Source organism: Notamacropus eugenii, chromosome 4 (genome assembly GCF_028372415.1).
Source record: "Notamacropus eugenii isolate mMacEug1 chromosome 4, mMacEug1.pri_v2, whole genome shotgun sequence".
NCBI lineage: Eukaryota > Metazoa > Chordata > Mammalia > Diprotodontia > Macropodidae > Notamacropus > Notamacropus eugenii.
This window is the reverse complement of record NC_092875.1, coordinates 40300842-40320530: the sequence shown is the minus strand read 5'-3', so window position 1 is coordinate 40320530 and position 19689 is coordinate 40300842.

Genomic DNA, 19689 nt, shown 5'->3' with positions numbered 1-19689 from the left:
TACATGCCTTTGGTTGAGCATCTCAATCAATCAGCAAACATTTTATTATTTTTTAATTCAATTTTATTTTCAGATTCTCATTTTCTCCCTCTTGCTCACTTAAGAAAGCAAGAAAAAAAACAAAACCCCTGCTAGAAACATGTATAGATAATGATGATAATTATCATTGATGGAGTATTTTCAGGTTTGCTAAGGACTTTACAAATGTTGTGCCATTTATTCTCACAACAACCCTGAGAGGTAGGCACTATTATTAGCTCCATTTTATAGATGAAGAAACTGAGGCAGACAGGTTAAGGGATGTGCTCAGAGTCATACAGCTTATAAGTGTTGGGAGGCAGATCTGAACTCAGGTCTTTCTGCTGATCTGAGCACTCTGTCTACTTGCTATTGGCCATGTTCAGAAAAGCATATCTCAGTCTGTACTGTGCGTCTATCACCTCACTGTCAGGAGGCAGGTGCCACGTTTCATCTTGAGGCTTCTGGAATTGCCACTGTTCACCAGAGTTCTTAAGTTTCTCAAAACTGGCAAGCATTGATGAAGCACCTACTATGTGCACTGACCACACAAAGACAAAAGTGACTTCCCCTGTCCCTGGTATACAAATGGCATTATGCTAGGCACCAAGGATACAAAAATGAAATATGCTTCCTTCTACTCTGTAGAGAAGACAGCGTGTACACATGGGCAGTTCAAGTCTTGGCCCTCTTATTGTATGACCTTGAACAAGTCACTGAATTTCTCTGTGCTCTGAAGGGTCATGTCATATATAAATATGTATATTTGCACATATATATGTATATAAAGGATTGAATTAAGTCATCTCAAAGGGCTTTAAATCTGTGATTCTTTTCCAAGCATTGAACGATTTATTTAGTATTTAGGTCTTTTTTTGTAGTGTTGGGGAGGGGAGCAGGGAGAAGGAAAAAAAGATCACAGTTTTATTGCTGCAAGCGATGAGGAAACTGAGGGTTAGGGTGGTTTAAGGACTTGTGAAAGGTCATATAGATATTGTCAGAGACAGAATTTGAACCCAGGTCCTCTGTCTAGAGAACCAGTGCTTTCTCTACAGTCAATCAATCAGCCTTTATTAAGGACTTACTATGTGCCAGCGCTATGTGTTCAGGATACAAAAAGAGGTCAAATCAGTCCCTGCCTTGGAAGACCTTACAATCTCATTGTATTAAGCTGCCTCCCAGTCTCACCTTTAGCAGCTAGCTGGAATCAAGGTGGAGCCTGAGGGAGGGATGATAGGTCCTTGATAAGATGGCACTTGGCAAAGGGGCAGAGTTAGATGGCATTGGGGAAGGGGTGGAGAGGAGGTCCATGGCTCGTTGGCACAGTGGATAGAATGGGGATTGGGATGTAGGAGGACCCTGAGTTTGAATTCTGGCTCAGGTACAAGCTACGGCACTGGCCAAGGTGAGGCTGAATTAGCTGGAATTAGGGCATTGACTGGGAGCCTGGGCAGTTATAGAAGGAGGGTTGGGAGGGTCCAGAAGGTAGAAGAAAGGTAGCAGCTAGGTGACTCAGTTGATGGAGTAGATTCTGCTCCACACATGCAGGCTTCTCCAGCCCCTTTCCATTCCGGTGCCCTTCCTCTGTTAATTATTTCCTGTTTATCCTGTCTATTTATTTCCCCATTAGTCTGGATGCACTTTGAGGGCAGCAACTGCCTCTTGCCTCTTTTGTCTCCAATACTTAGCCTGGCACATAGTAAGTCCTTTTAAAAATGTTTTTTCATTGATTCATCGTATTGGTTTGTGTGACTCTGGACAAATCCCTTAACCTCAGTCTCAGTTTCCTCACCTGTAAATTGGGGCTAACAATACCACCTATCTCCCAGGTCTGTTGGGAGGATTCAGTGAAACGATATATGTAAAGCACTTTGCAAATTTTAAGTTACTATTGTTATAATAAGGACTAACCCTTATACATCACTCTAATTATTTTAAAATTACTGTTGTCACTGAATTGTTTCAGCCATGTCTGACTCTTTCGTGACCCCGTTTGGAATTTTCTTGACAGACACACTGGAGTGGTTTGTCATTTCCTTCTCCAGCTCACTTTACAGATGAGGAAACTGAGGCAAACTTGGGTAAATGACTTGCCCAAGGTCACACAGCTTATAAGTATCTAAGGCTGGATTTGATGTTTTCTTGCAGAGATATTAGAGTAGTTTGGCATTTCCTTTTTCATATCATTTTACAGATGAGGAAACTGAGGCCAAACAGGGTAAAGTGACTTGCCCAGGGTGTCACACACAACGCAAGTGTCTGAGGCTGGATTTGAACTCAGGAAGATGAGTCTTCCTGACTCCAGGTTGGGCAGTTATCCACTGTGCCGCCTAGCTGCCCTAAAATTATCATCGTTAGGGATGCTCTATTAGGAAGAAGAAAATCCTAGGGGTCCGAGAACAAATGACCTGTTTCTTTCTTTCTCCCAGGTCAGGGCTCTGGGCAGACAGGTCAAGGGAGGGACCAAAATGGCTTGAGAAAGCTGAGACCCTGCACTATGGGGCATGACCACAGGGAGGCACTGTAGCTCCATGCCAGCCCGGACCCTGCTCTCCCCTTCGCTGCAGGTGCCCAGCTGGGCTCCCAGATCCCTTTAAGAAGTGTGTTTTTATTCCAGGCAGCAGGAAAAGGGAATTGGGGGCGATGGATGGTTTTTGAACCCCTTTCTAGGGTGGAGACAGATGCTTCCTCTTTCTGAACTTTGCCCTACTTTAGGCAACCTGGGATGACCGGGGGAATGTGTGTGTGTAGAGGGATGACAATGCTGGAGCCTAGATTTAAAGTTGGAGGGGACCTTGGAAGTCATCTAGTCCACCCACTCTCCTATTTTTACAGGGGAAGAAACCGAGGCCCAGAGATATAAAGTCACTCAAAAGCTTTAAACAGCAGAAATGGAATTTGAACCCAGGTTCTCAGACTTCAGTCCACCAGCATAATGATGCCTCCAAAGGTCTCTCCCTCTCCCAATCCCTTGCTGGTCACCAGTCAATCAACATTAATTAAATACCTACTATGTGCTAGGCTGTACTGAGCACTGGGGATATAAAAAAGCCAAAAACCCTGTCTTCCCTCTGATAAGGTAGACAACATGCAAACAAAAATACACAAAACAACCTATATATAGCATATATAGCACATTTATTAAGCACTTACTCTGTGCCACAGCACAGAAGAGGCAAAAGACAGTCCTTGGGTCTCAGCGAGTTTACAATCTAACAGAGTTCTAGGGACCCCTCAGCACCTCATGGTCTAAGAGCCGTTTCATCACTCTTCCCCCGTTCGTAGCTAGTTCATAGCTAGTCAATTTGAAAGTCTGTATTTGAGCCATCTTTTCTATTCTGAAGCAGGTCCTCAAGCCCTGTAGCTCCCTTTCTGGGTTCTCTCATAGCTCTGGGCTATAGGAGAGGGGTGAACCTCTGAATCTGTGCACGCCCCCAGCCCTGGCTCCACCTGCATGGGCTTCATGTGGACCTCTTTGCTCCCTCCTGGCTTGTCTCCAGTAAGCTTCCACGTGGCAATGTAACTCTTTCCTTTGGTGCCAGAGGGCCTGGGACTGAATGCCAATTTTGTCATTTATGGGGTGACCTTGGACACATTGCTTACTAGCCTAGGGACCTGTGGGCCTTGGTTTCCTCATCTTTAAGATAAGAGGACTCTTGCAGAACCAGATTTCTGCTTCTGGGCAGACAGACAAGTGAGATGAGATGAGGGGGTGTTGGGTCCCCCAAACACTCAGGAAGGAAACCTGGAGCTGCGAAAAATGCCTAGGGACAGGAATTTTCATCTTAACAAATAGATCCTGTCTTCTTCTTAATCTCAGATGAGTTTTCCCACCTCTTCAAATTCTGTTATATATGCCTCGTTGACTCTAGCTCATTCTGCAATGAATGCAAGTTTCCTGTGATTTCATTGGTCTAGGGAACTCCCAGGTGAGAAAACTACCCCCCCCCCCAAATGCTCGTTGACGACTCTCCTGCAATTTGCAGTCCCTGAGGGCTGCTTTTGTTCAGGGTCACCCAAACAGTATGTGCCAGACACAGAACTGGAAAAGCTGGCTCCTCCTGGCTTTGAGGCTGGCTCTCAATACTGCTCTCCAAATCAAAGGCAGAGTGATAATGCCTGCCTGAGAAAGGCTTGGTGATTGATCGGTAATGCTGCCCCTACAAATACCCAGCCGCAAGCCTTCCGCTCCCTGCTCTGGTGCCCTGGCTTATCTGAGAGACTCAAGCATTCTATTTCCATGTCTTTGTTTTGGATTCTTTCATCCTTCTCCTTCAATTCATGGCTTCCCAGAATCAACCCTGTTTTACATTTGACATCCCAGTCTTGGCCACTGACTCATTATTGTGGTGGAGATCTGCCAGGATTTCTGATTTATCTGGGGTAAACCACAATCCTCTTTCTCCTCACATTCCCCAATTAAACAGCTGTCAAGGGGTGCCATTGATAAACCAGAGAATGTCAAGAGGAGCCCACTCTACCCCACCCCCCTTAGTGTGTGTGTGTGCATGTGTGTGTGCATGTATGTGAGAGATAAAGGGCCTATAAATTGGACCATACAAACATTACTAGAAGGGTGGAGCATCACTGGACATGCTTAGGGTGAAGAAGGAAAGACTTAGGTAGGGATAGGTGAGTATTTGTGGAAGAAGGATTGGACTTTTTCTGCTTGGCCCTTGAGGACCCAACAAAGAATTATGGGTGAAAGGTCAATATTTCTCTCCTCCCCCAAACCTTCCTGACCATGAGAACCATTCCAAAGTAGATTATGGGAACTCCTTATACAAAAGTTGGATCATTCCTTGTTGGGATATTTTAAAGGGCATTCTTATTCGAATACTGTTTGGTCTAGAGGCCACCAAAGGTCCAACCTTCTAACCCAATATTCTGGGATTTCCTAGTTCCCCCAGCCGCAGGCACTCATGGGGGAGGGGGAAATATTGAACCTCATTGCTGAAGTCACTATGAAGAGAGTCTTGATGGCCAGAGAGTCAGAAGAGGCAAGTGGAGGCTCTTTGGGTCCTGATGTCATCACAGGACCCAGGTTCAAGCCCTGCCTCTCCTGTTTCCTACTTGTGGGACCTCATCTCCCTCAGTGTCCTCATCTGTAAAATGAGGGGGTTTGACTGAATGGTCTCTGATCTGCTTTCCGTCTCTAGATCTGGGATGAGATGAATCTATGATTCTATAATCAATAAGCCAAGGGAGACCCTAATAAACTCAAATTTCAGTCCTCTACTTTCAGAAGGCAAGCATTGACTAAGCACCTTCCATATGCCTATCAATATTCTAAGCACTTTACAAATATTTCACAATAGCTATTAGAGGTAGGTGCTGTTACTGTCCTCATTTTACAGTTGAGGAGACTGAGGCAACAGAGGTTAAATATCTTGTCTAGGGTCAGTAAGTGTCTGAGGCCAGATTTGAACTCAGGCCTTCCTGACTCCAGACCTAGTACATTCTCCACTGTCCCTCCTTTGGTACTGGACCAAAATTGCCTAAGAGAAGAACTATAACTAGTATAGTATAGTTATAGTATGTGATGACCAGTACTTGCCCTCCCATGGCAGCTACTGCTCATTGCCTGGCTTGAGCTCCTGACAGTGCCCCTGGGCTGAGAAGCAGTGTGGTAACTGGAAAAAGCATTGATTCTGGAGTCAGAGAACTTGAGTTCAAATCCTGTCTTTGACATTACTAGCTGTATATCCTTTCATGAGTCACTTGGCCTCTCTGGGCCTCAGTTTCCCCAGTTACAAAATGGATGTATGGGGGGATTGAAATACATGACCCCTGAGTTTTCTTCCAGCTCAGAATCTAAGTTCTTACAAATCCATGGTCCCACATAATAATTTTCCTGGGGCTTCTGGTCTCCTATCGCGCAGGAAGTTATACTCCTTGGGGCATATATCTTCTTCTACTCAGGCACTGGAGGCCACATTGTCCTCTGCTCCTTTATCATAACACACACACACACACACACACACACACACACACATCTCTACACATTACCTCCCCCACCCAAATTTCCTATCACAGCTCTACCCACAAGGTTGTGACTTTGTCTATTTCTGTTATAAAATGAGAAATTGGTTCTCGGGGAGCAGGAGGGAACTTCCCAATATGTTGAATTAAAAATTTGGAGCAAAGAAAGGGTTAGGATTGTAGTAGGAGGTACTTTGTGGAGAAATCAATTTCAGGACTTTGAAAAACTTTCTGCATTCTGAGACTTCCCCTCCACTGTTGTAAGCTGCCCAGATGGAGGAATGTCTCCCCAGCTCACTTCTCAGTCCCAGGCTCTTTTCTCCCAGGAGAGACCTGAATATTCCAGGGAACCTCATCTCATCTTACTTATTGGTCTCAACAGAATCATGGGATCATAGATCCAGAGTTGGGAGGCAAATTGGAGTATTTGTTGCCTGGCTCAGGATTTGGAGGGGCTCTGTGCTGCTGAAGTGACTGTCATGTGGCTAGTGAACCCAAAAGGCCTCTGGAGGTGGAGGTGGGGAGATGGAGTAAGCATTTATTAAATATTGTATGTCAGACACTTTTTATAAATATTATCTCAATTGATCCTCACAATGCTCCTGTGATACAGATGTTATCATCATTCCCATTTTACAGTTGAGGAAACTGAGACAGAGATTAAGAGACTTGCTGGGGGTCATATAGCTAGTAAGTATCTGAGGGTAATATTGAAATCAAGTTTTACTGACTCCAGACCCAGAGTTCTATTGAATAAGGTACCTAGATGCTGCTACCAGTTGATGTTTAAAAAAAAGCCCAAAGTGGGGCCACCAGTTGACGCAGTGAATAGAGAACCAGCCCTGGAGTCAAGAGGACATGAGTTCAAATCTGATCTCAGATTCTTGACACTTACTAGCTGTGTGACCCTGGGCAAAACACTTAACCTTGATTGCCTCTCAAAAAAAACAGAAAAAAAAAGAAATCCCAGAGGTTCATGGGTATTCCTACTTTGGGTAAAGGGGAGTAAGTGTGTGTGTGGGGTCTTAAGGAATTCTCTCTCCATCCTTTCAGGATGCTGGTTGACTTTTTGCAATTTTTCCTTTCTTAGGAGATTGCCATTGCCATCCGTTTCAGCTAACTCTGTTGTGGACACATGTTATGAGAGGATTATAAGCTCATAGATTTAAAGCTATAAGAGACCTTGGAGGTAATTTCGTTCACTCCCAAAACTGACATTTTACAGATGAGGGAACAGAGGCCAAGATAGGTTAAGGAACGTGACCAAATTCATACAAGTAGCAAGCAGTAGAACCAAGATCTGAATCCAGGTGCAAATCCTACTATACCACACATTTGATTTTTGAGTCGGATTTGCCCTTGAGTCCCACACATGCCTAAGACTGCCTCTGTTTTTGCCAAAGGAAGTGGAAGCTTGGAGAATGTGCTTTTTGATCATATAGACCCGTGGTCTCCGAACCTCAATTACACACTCTTGTCAGTAAAACATTTTTGAGGACACATTCTTCATCTGTGTATATTCTCCTCTACTACTGAACTAATAATTTCCTACATTTCAAAACTTATATAAAGTGAAATTAAAGAATGCCAAGATGAAAATTAAATAACATTTGATTCAATTGGGAGCCACTAGGGCTTCTTGAGGAGGGGAGTGACCTGTACTTTGGGAAAACCATTTTGGCAGCTGCTTAGAGTCTGGATTGGAGAAGGCACAGACTTGAGGCAGGGTGGTCAATTAGAAGGCCATTGGTAATAGTCCAAGCAATTGGTGATAAGCCCCTGAACTTGAGTGGTAGCTGTGTGAATGGAGGAAAGAGAAGGTATAAGAGAGAGGTTTGGTGACAGACTGTATATGAGAGAGTGAGGAATGAAGGAGTACCTCAGGGCTTAGAAAGATGGTGATGGCCTTAATTAATACATTAATTAAATTAATAAATTAAAACATTAATAGAGTTCAGAAGAGAGACTGTATCCCCATTGTCTAACAGAGTCTTACACACAATAGGAACTTAATAAATGCTTATTGAATGTGACTTATTGCCTGTCACATCTATGGCCTCTCAAAGACTGTGAGCAGGTATTATTAAGACAGGCATTATTCCCATTTTTCAGATGAGGAAACTGAGGCCCAAAATGAGGAAATCACTTGCTCTTACGTAGTTAACAATAGGTGTAGAGCTGAGATTGGAGCATAGGCCTCCTGGCTCCCATTACAAACCACCTTTTTTCTAGGTCTCACTACTAGTTTTGCCCTGTAACTTTGCAAGGTCACTTCCCCTCCCTTGACCTCAGGGTCCAAATGAGGTGCTTGGTCACTAGATGACCTCTCAGGTCTCCTCCAGCTCTCAGATTCTAAGAGCTCTTGAGTCCCAGGAGAGATTCTGTAGCTCAGAGGAACCAGGGCCTGCTGTGTCCTGAGACATGGTGAGGTGTACCCTGAGTCTGGAGGGGAAGCTGTGTTTATAGGGGGAGACTTGGAATCCTGGAAGCCTCCCCATTCTCAGTGGGTGGCAGGGCAGGGAAGGTTCCAGCTAGGAGGGACATCAAGTTAGAAGTGCCCCCGGAGCTGTGGGGAAAGGAGGATCTGGGAAAAGCCAGTCTTCAGAGGTCCCTCTGTCCGCTGCAACGATGTATTTGTGCAGAAGCCTCCCCAGTTCCTCTCTGTGTCTCAGCCTGATATCTGGGGTCCCATTCAATCAGGGCTGAAGCCAGCCCTGCTCTAATTTCAGTCAGGTGAGGTGGGGATGAGGATAGGAGAGAGGAGAGAAAAGTGTGTGTTTCTGTGTGTGTGTGTGTGTGTGTGTGTATGTGTGTGTTTGTGTGAATGTGTATGTATGTATGTATGTATGTGTATGTATGTAGGTGAGTGTCTGTGTGAGTGTGAATTATGTGTGTATGTATGTGTCAGTGTATGTCAATGTGTGTGTATGTATGAGTGTGCATGTGTGTGTATGTATGAGTGGTGTGTATGTATGAGAGTATGTATGTATGTGAGTGTGTGTATGAGTGTGTGTATGTGTGTGAACACGTGTGTATGAGTGTGTATGTGAGTATGTGTATGTATGTGAGCATGGATGTGTGTATGAGTGTGTGTGTATGTGTGTGAACACATGTGTGTATGAGTGTGTATGTGAGTATGTGTATGTATGTGAGCATGGATGTGTGTATGAGTGTGTGTGTGTGTGTGTGTGTGTGTGTTGCCAGATAACCCCTTCAGTGAGCTGAAGTGCTAATCACTGCTTGTTTCTCATGGTGCTAATTTAGTGACTCAAAACCATGCATTCTGGGGGCTGCTTCCTCCAGGATTCAACATGAATCAGAGGCCTTTGGCTGATGGAAGGATCAGGCGGAACTTGACCTTAACCTGCTCTGTGTGTCATTCTTGATTCTGCACCTTCCCTTACCAAAAGAGGGAAGCCTGCTTCTGCCTGTGGTCTGAATCACTTAAGCTAGACTTTCTCTGTCAGCTGTCTCGTACTATTTCTCTCCCCCAGTTCCCCCTGTGAAACAAACACATTTTTTTGTATAGCACTTTCAAATTTTCAAGTCATTTTGTTTACGTTATAGCATCAGTAACCCCTCTCTCAATCTGCGGGACTGAGGTAATTCTTGTGGAACTAGAAATAACAACAATAATTTATAGAACACTTTATGGTTTCCAAATATATATATCATATAAATGTGTATATGTATGTGTGTGTGTATGCACACACACACACACACACACACATATATACATATATATACTCTCAGTTGAGCCTAACAGGAACGCTATAAGACAGGCACTATCATGATCTCCATTCTGCCGATGAACACACTGAGACGAAGAGCCATTAAGTGACTTGCCCAGGGTCACACGGCATATCTCTCCACGGAGCCAGAGCCCTCATGCCCAGCTCCCTGGGAGGTGTCCTGGGAGCCAGCCCCCTCTGCTCATCCCCGTTAGTTACACATCATCTCATTGGCTCCCAGGGAAGTGGGATGCAAGTATTATCACCTTCACTTTACAAAGGAGGAAGCTGGGGCTTAGATCGTGATTTCCAGGTGGTTATCAGGCCACAGTTAGTGAGTGTTAGGATTTGGGTGGCTCACATATACACATACTCACATACATACACTCACACACATATACACATGCACACATTCACACATACACACACTCTCACACATACAAATATAACTCATACACATGTACACACACATTCACACACTTACACACTCACACATACACACACTTCCAATGTGCTTGCAATAAGTTCCATCATATTCTCTCATATTCTGTCATGCTGGCCTTTCAGAATTCCACATTTTCACAGGTGAGGGACAAGAACTCACAACTGCTCCAACTCACACCAAATTCTAGTTAGATTATTGACATGCAGACTTGGGTTTAGCAATTTCTGGGCCCAAGGTCAATTTCATAACGTATATCTTGGGCAAGCAGCTGAAAGTTTCCCTATTTTCTAAGCCAAGTTGGCTTGATGGGCTTTGGGGGTTGGTGCTTCTGCGCTGCCAACTTGGAGGAGGCCCCCCTGCTAGGGGACAGGTGCACTGTGTCTAGAGCCCTGGCCTGGCAGCCAAGACCACCTGGTCACAAAACCCACCTCTGAAAGTCACTGGCTCTAGGATTGTGGGCAAAGATGGTGGCAGCAACAACAGACATTTATATAAAGTTTAGCCATTTAAACAGGACTTCACACATGTTATCTCATTTAAGCTGAATAACCCTGTTAGACAAGTGGCAGCTTAATGTAGTCAAAGCTGTCTGACCGTTTTCATGTTCCACCTCTGACTCATACTAGCTGAGTGACCCTGGGCACAAGTTCCTTAAATTCTCAATGCCTCAGGCAGATCTCTAAGACTGTCAGTTTCAGAGAAGGTGTTGATATACACTGGGAAGGAGAGCTTCCTCACTTAGGGCTTGCTAGACCAGTGAAGTCACAGGACTGGATTAAAAAAGCTGAGTCAAAAAAACCCCAGGCAAATGAACAAAAAGTCCAACCCTGGGAGATAAACCATGGACAAGTCAGAAAACTTGACTGCTTTTAGATGCTTCCAGAATGTCTCTTGGTCCTAGGAATAATATTGCCTTGGGCCCCCTTGAGGGTGTCCACTCATTTTTAGGGTTAGAACACCCTTTGGACAAGACAACACCTCTCTTTTCCCCTAAGCCATCAATTTCTCCAAAGGACAAAAATAGTTTTAAAAATTGAACTTACTGATATATTTTTGTCTCAACGAAACAGACATTTGCTAATAAATGTTCCCAAAACCTCTTTGAAAAAAAAGCGGTTTACAGAAGGGGTTTTAATTTTTTATTGTGTGTCATGGACCCCTTTAGCAGTCTGGAGATGCTAATGAGTCCCTTCTCAGAATAATATTTTTAATTAATGGAAGGAAATATTAAATTTCAGTTAGAGGTCAGTGAAAATAAAGATAAAATTTTTACCCCACCCAAGTTCACTGACTCCTTGGTCAAGGTCATATTCTTCCACCAGAGCACTCAGTGTCCATGGAGGAGAGTGGAAATACATTTGTAGAAATCTCCCAGCGAGGCATATGAGTGAGGAGAACCATGTGCCCAGGGTAACAGCTCTGGGTTCGAATCCTTGATGATCTTAATCCCTTCAGGAATAACCTAGAACATGATATATAAAACCACTCCTCTGTTAGTTACTCCCTTTCTCATTTTCACAGCTCTCCTACTGGGCAGCACAGCTCTTCTTCTTCTCTCAAGTTCTTTTAGCTCATGGCCACCCTTAACAAGGCATGAAGAAAGTGTTACCCTCTTCTAGTGACAAGGAACAGAGAACTGCCATGTTCTTTGGTTCTACAAATAGCAAGGGATTCTGCTTTGTCCAATCAGCTCTAAATCTCTTCCTGACAGAAAACCACAGCTCTCAGGGAAACAGATGCAAAGCCTATATTTTCCCTTCTGTTTTTCCTTCTTAAACAAGAGAAGGTAACACCAGAACCCTTGTGCAGTCTGTGGATGGTATTAGAAAAAAAATGAGCTACGTCTCTTTACATAGAAGAAGGATTCAACTTCCACAGTAGCCACTCTCCAGTCATCAGGCTCCCAGAAGCAGCCTGAGTCAATTTTCTTAGCTAGAAGCCTTCTTCATCTTCTGTCCCCTGCTCCTTACAATGTCTTCTCTGCTCAGTTTATTCTGTTTTCCCTATCTCATCATTTAGCTTTTTTTCAAAGTTTCTTCTGTGATTTCTTAACACTTTCAATGCCTCCAAGCTGGGCCTCCCAGTGGTTAGTGACTCTTCTTTCTTTACTTTATGAGGTAAAACACAAGAAATCCATTTTGGGAGGTCAGTTATGATTCCTAACAGTCCTTATATAATCTTCCCATAGTTTGCCAAATAGGTGGTTAATAATTTTGTCAAGCTGATGAAGCAATGACAAGTTCTTTTAGCTCACAGCTACCCTTAACAGGGCATTGATTATAATTGTGGAGTTTTAAACCTCTAAAAAGAGTCAAACACAAGTGAGGGATGAACCATGATGTCCTGCAGTCATTGATACCTCAGGCATTATTTTGTTATCAAATAGATCCTCTCAATACATTCATCTGAGGGGCAGTTCTCCATTTTGTCTTCGTGGCATCCTGTGCCTCTCCTCAACATTTTATCTGAAAGACTGTGTTTCTTCACAAGTTGGTTTTTTAACATTTTTCTTTTCACAAATGTTCTTTCCCTGCCTTTTTCAGCAACCAAACTTTCAGCAGTGTTGTATAGAAGCAATGAAAAAAAAATACAGAAAAGTAAAGAGAAGGAAGCACAGACAAGCTGGACAACTTTGAAAGTAACGTGGTAAATTTATTGTAAACCTTAAAAAAAAAAGCAAACTACGCCTAATAGAAATTCACAGTCATATACCATCATTTTTTTTCTTGCTCTACCATATATCTGGAAATTTATTTGTTTTCTTTGTCATTGGTTAAGTGTAAATTAAAAAAAATACCAAAATTATGAGGCAACTAGGTGGCACAGTAGATAGAGCACTGGGCCTGGAGTCAGGAAAGACCTGAGTTCAAAATGCATGACCCTGGGCAAGTCATTAACCTTGTTTGCCTCAGTTTCCTCCTCCGTAAAAGCAGCTGGAGAAGGAAATGGCAAACTACTCTAGCATATTTGCCAAGAAAAGCCCAAACGAGGATCACAGAGAATCAGATATGACAGAAACAACTGAACAACATTAAATCAAAATTATAGGCTACAGGATGGTGTGTTGAAAAGTACTGCATTTAGAACTACAAGTCCTGGATTCGAATCCTTCCTCCAAAGCTTACTTATGCCTGTTTAACACTGGGCAAATTAACTGACGTCAAATGAGAGGGTTATACCAGATGACCTCTAAGGTACTTTCAGCTCTGAATCCATGATCCCATGAACTTTCAATGTGTTTAACTGCCTGTAGGGAACTTTCTTATGGGTTTCATTGCTGATCCAATGAAGATTGGCAACTGATCTGAGAGAATTATTTGGAGAACTGAGAAGTTGACTTGTCCAAGGTCATACAGCCTGTATGTGTCATAAATGGGACCCAAAACCAAGCATTCTTAAGTTGAAGGTTGGTGCTCTATATACTAAGTGAGGCTCCTTCCCAAAGGACTTTATAAGCCTTAAATAAAGGACTTTTAAAATCCCAGCTTTTATTACTCCTGTTTTTATCAATCTGTACCCAGAGTTTCAGGGTGTCTTGTCCCTGGGTCAGTCAGGGCTAACATTTCCCATGTGCTTTGGGGCAGGCTTCCTCTCCTCTTTGTGGCCAAGAGAAATGCAAGCAAATTCCACTTCCACAAGTCAGCCCATTTGCCCTGCTCCTTTACCTCATAATGGAATTAACTTCTTGAAAAATCAATGCCCATCAATTCTAAAATAAGTATTAAATTGTTTTGCAGAGCTGGAGGTGGCAGGCTGTTAGCTCATAATACTGGTCCAGTAACACACCAAGTATTTGGGAGGTGGGGGAAAGAAAGGAGGCGGTGGGGATGGTGGAAATACAGATGATTTATTGCAACTCCAGAATCCTTGCTTATGCTCAGAACTTTTTATCACCGGAAAGTTGATTGTGCATCTAGGGTGCCCCAGATATCCATTACTCTCTGCTCGTTTGTGAAAGCCAACGAGAATCCTTCCAATATTCCTGACAGGACAGAATGCAACAGCTCCAAATGAGCTATTTATGGTCCATTTTTCCCCACATTACTTGCATATTATAATTAAGAGATAATGTCAATGGCAGAGAATATTGTCACCGACTAATGGTCTCCTGCAGCTCCTGAAATGTCAAGACAAAGTCAGAGCATTTCTCAAAAATAAATGTTGAGGCAAAGAAGCAGGGTATGTTTTCACAGCAGGGACATTAATCCAGGAACGATGATGCGGCAATGACTTTATTTTTCCTCTCCTGAGTGATGGATGCCAATATATTACTTTATCTGATAGATGTTGGCATCCTGGTTGCTGCTGAGTTGACTGAGTGAGTGAGTGAGTGAGTGAGGATGAGGAGGCAATTCAATGGAAGGGAAATAACTACCCCAAGGGGATAGGGTTTGCAGGCCAGCTCTCATCTGGAGATCCATGGGCTCACTGCCATCCCAATGTTCTATGCTGATTTGTGAGGATGTGCTGCCTTATGACTGGACAGATAATTTTCTGCAGATTGGTGGCAATTCTCTTATTGGCTGGCAGGGCCCAAGTCATGGTCAGGAGGGCTAAAGTTTAATAATAAATTAGCCTGATTGGATCTCAGTCTCTACACTTCTGGGCAGAAGGAAGTGGATGACTGGCAGAGCAGGCACAGTGTGTGTGCCCTTGGAGTCACAGGGTTCAAAACCCACTTTTGACATATACTAGGTGGGTGACTTTGGACAAGTCAACATATCTCAGGGCCTCAGTTTCTTCTTATGTAAAATGGGGATAATAATATCTCTAGTACCTGCCTTATCGGGTTTGGAAATCCATAAAATGCTCAAATGAAGTCTGAATTCTGGTCCTACCATTTATTACCTATGAGACCTTGGGCAAGAGTCACTTCAAGCCCCTGGATCTCAGTTTCCTCATCTGTTAAAAGTGGGGGTTGGACTATGGCCCCTGAGGTCTCTTTCAGCTCTAGACCTAATAACTCAAGGAATTAAACCACAGCCTCTGTTTGCTTATCTGAAGATAATAGAGGTATTACAACTTATCCACAGTAAATCTTTCTTTCAGATCACAACCTGCAATGTTACTTAATTAACTGGTCATAGAAGCTGGAGTATGGTGTCATGGTTAGAAGGCTGAACCTGGAGCCAGGAAAACCTAGGTGTGTAACTCTCTCTCTGGTCCTTATTACCTGGGTCGCTCTTAAGCAAGTCATTTCACCACTCAGAAATTGCAAAATGGGGAGAATGATACCTGCCCTATGGGTCACAGTGGATTCTTGTGAAGTTCAAATAAGATATGGTGGATAAATGCTTCCCAAACTCTAAAACCCGATCTGGTTATTTTATTACTATAACTAGGGGAGGCAGTATGGTGTAATGGAAAGAACACTGGCTTTAGAGACAGGAGACCAGGGTTCTGATCTCATCTTTGAAATTAGTAGTGTGACCAGAGGTCACTTAAGACCCTCAGTTTCCTTTTCTACTTGCATTTTCTCCCTCCTAGGGTTTTCCTGAATCAAACAGTGCTTCAGAAATGTGAATTATGATGCTATTTGGGAGGCAGGTGAAACTCTGACATCCCCTGTTCTAAGGCCCTCCCACCTCTGACATCCCCTGTTCTGAGGCCCCTCCCACCTCTGACATCCCCTGTTCTGAGGCCCCTTCCCCACCTCTGAAGTCCTCTGTTCTGAGGCCCTTTTGGCTCTGACACTACAATGCTTTGTTAGCACCATGGGAATCTATCCCAATTATTTCCTCTTATCAGTTATTGGGCTTCTCGGTGAGGAAGCCCTTTGAAACCCAACCCTTCTCACCCACCCCACCTCCAACTCAGCCCCACTCCTGCTTGTTCTGGGACTGTCCACTGCATCAGTCTGACAGAGGCACTATCTATTCTTGGCAGGGCACGAGGTTACAGGAAGGGGTTGGAGCAGAGTCTGGGGGCCAGATTGGGAAGTGGGCTCTGCCCAGCTCCTGCCTCAACGCTTCTCCGCATGGTCTCTGGATTTTGCTTAAAGGATAATGCTAGAAGAATTCAATTTTAAAGGTCCTTGCTTTAAATCTAAATAGGGATTATCAATCAATCAAGTATTTAATAAGGGCCTACTATTTGCCAGGAATGCTCTCCAGCACATGAATTGAGCAGCCCTCTGTAAGTATGCACGATGGGAAAGCCAATTTATTAACCAGGGATTAAGGTGCTCATATTTCTAGCATTGCCCTATGTTGCCTTTCATTTATTATTATATTATTATTAAAATAACATTTTATTTTTCCCCAGTTTCATGTAAAGACAATTTTTAATAATCATTAAAAATTTTTTTGAGTCCCAAATTTTCTCTCCCCCTTCACCGTCTCCCCCCTTCCTGAGGCAGTAAGCAATTTGATAAAGGTTATACACTTCCATTTATTATTATTTTGTATTTTAATTTTATTGATTACTTATTATTTATTTAATTTTTATTTATTACTATTAATTTATCATTATATTTATTGATCTCTTTTGCAATCAGTAGGCAGCTCGTTAGACTTGGACTCAGGAAGACTTGCCTCAGACACTTTTCATGTCTCTCAACCTCAGTTCTCTCATTTGTAAAGTGTTAATAATAGCACCTTCTATTATCATGTTATGAGGCTCAGAGGAGATAAAATGTGTAACATGTTTCTACAAACCTCAAAATCCTATAAAAATTATTATTATTACTTCGAATAATACACGGTGATTCCTCTCAGTAGAATATAAACCCCCTAAGGACAGGAACGATTTCATTTTTGTCTTTGTATTTCCACAGGCTAGCGCAGAACTGGTACATAGTAGGTGCTTTCTGAATCGAATGGAATTAGTAGGTGTTTAATAAGATCGAAAGATCAAAGATTTAGAGCAGAAAGGAATGACCTTGGAGGTCACTGAGATCTCATTTTACAGAGAGAGTATACATTAAACTGTGTTCCAGGGACTCTGCTAAGCCGTAAAGATACAAAAAAGAAAAGAAAAGAAAAATAGCCCTGCTCCCAAGAAGTTTGCATCCTATTGGAAGCAGCCAAGTCAATAAATTTAATTCAGTAAACATTTATTAAAGACCTATTATGTGCCAGACACTGTGCTAAGAGCTGATGATACAAAAAGAGGCAAAGATAATCCTTACCTTTCACATACAGAGGGGACCCAGAGGAGAGGTGGATGGGTTGCAGGGCGTGATGGGTCAGATGGCTGCAGCAGGATTTCATCTATCAAGATTAGGTGAAAAGCCACCGATTAGAACCTGGGAAAGAGAGGTAGAAGGGTGTAGGGGTACGCTTTATCCACTAAAGGTGGAACTTTAACTGCTTCTGAGTGCCCATTGTTAAATTTTCACTGTGAACATTTATCACTGGAAATTGTTTTACTGATTTCTCGACTTTGTAAACCAATGGAAAAAATGTTAATAATGCATATTTAATTTTAAAGTGTGGCTTGTGAACCTCCCCTACCCCAAGCTGGTTGTTAAACATTTACCAGCATACTTCTGAGGATGAATCTGAGAGGCATCCAGGGATAGAGTCCAGGTTTGTAGGGAGAGAAAGAGGTCAGGGGAGAGAGTGGTGGTGGTGGTGAGGGGAATGGTGAGGAGAGGTCCAGAAACTGATCAGAGATTCTTATGTGATCTGCTCAGGGTCCTACAGCTTTCTGAATAACATGACCAGGCAATACTGATCTTCATAAGGGCTATTACTAAAACAATGTTTGGAAGGGAAGAGGACTTGGGTGAAACCGAGGATGGTGCCCAGGAAATGAAAAAAAAACAACCCAATCCAAGGGTTCTGACCCTCTTTGGGGTCCTGGACCTCTTTGGCAATCAGTCTGATGAAGTCCAGGGAACTCTTCTCAGAATCATATTCTTAAATGCAAAGGATACAACATATAGGATTATGAAGCAAGCCGATTATATGGAAATACAGTAACAAAATATTTCTTAAAAACACCCATTCAAGGACCTCAGGCTAAGAATCTCTGATAGATCTCCAGCTGCTAGCATTTATGTATACCATTGTAAGGTTTGTAGAGGACAGATATTATCTCACTTGATCCTCACATCAACCCTGGGAGGGAAGTGTTATTATTATGCCCGTTTTACAGATGAGAAGCCTGAGGCTGACCCCAAGGTGAAGTGATTTTACCAAGGTGGCAGAGCCAATAAGTGTCTCAGGCCAGATTTGAACTTAATTCTTGCTGACTCCAGGTCCAGCCCCATCTCTACTGTCCTATTGGGGGGAGGGGGAAAGGAGTAGGCAGAATATGTAGAAACAGAAAATACAAAGGAGATTAGCCCAGGAGGAAAAGGCAGGGATAATTTGCTATTTGCACTGATGGAAAGAATACCCATAGAGGTGAGATCACTGAATTATTGAGGGGATTGAGATAAATTGAGGATGGATGGAACAGGATTTTCCAGAGTTGGAAGGAGGAGGAGGGGGGAGAAGGAGGAGAAAGGAGAAAAGGAGGGAGAGGAGGAGGGAAAAGGGGAGGAGGGGAAAGGGAAAGAAGGAGGAGAAGGAGAAGGAGAGAGAAGGAGGAGGTTCTCTTTGTTTTGGAAGGCATCTGGCCCTGAGATTTTGGCTTCTCTCCTTGCCAGCTGTAATTCCAGGCACTCTGGGAAGGCACCAGAAAAATCTCATCATCAAAAAACCATTTTGTTCTTCCTGGCTGGGTCAGGCCTAGGGAGGAGTCAAGGTTTCTGAACTGCTGTCCAGTGATGGGAGCGCCTGATCTCAGGAGCTGGGGAGGAGTTCAGTTCCAATGGAGCCCAGCCCAGACATCCGGTTCATTTCCCTCTAGGCCAGATTCATGCATTGGGTAGGGGCTGGGGAGTGTGGACAGGCAGGAGGGACAGGAAGGGAAACTGGAAGAACAGGGAGCTTCAGGACTTACTCTTTCGAAGACATCCGTGTGTTACCAGAGCATTGTTTGTAAGAATGCCCAGCCCCTAAGTTGGACTCCTCCAGGAGTGGGGAGGAGGCACCATTGGCTTGAGTCCCAGAAGACATTTCCTGATGGACTGACTTTTAGATCAATTCAATGGGCATTTAGTAAAGGTTATTCTGAGGATTAAATAAGAAAAAACACCTTGCAAAATCTAAAGCAACATATAAATACTATTATTATTTTTGCTATGCTATCCTTGTCTGACTCTTCAGGACTCAGTTTCCAAACTTGCAAGATGATGGGTTCAGATAGGAAGACTTGTGTCTATATGTAGTACGTATATATTCTAGCAAGTAGAGTGAATCGAACCAGGAAAACAATGTATGCAGTGATTAAAACAATGTATTTATAGCCATGCCATTAAAATGATCAAAAATAACCCCAGAGAAGAGATAGAGAAATGCAGCTTCCTCCTTTTGGTGGAGGAGTGTGGGATTATGGGTGTGGAATGTTGCACATGTTGTCAGAGGTGTCTGATGAGTTGGCTGGTTTTTCTTAACTTTGTTTTGGGAGGGGTGGTAGTAGTGGTGGTGAGGGATCAATGTGAATATGGGGTGGAATTGAGGG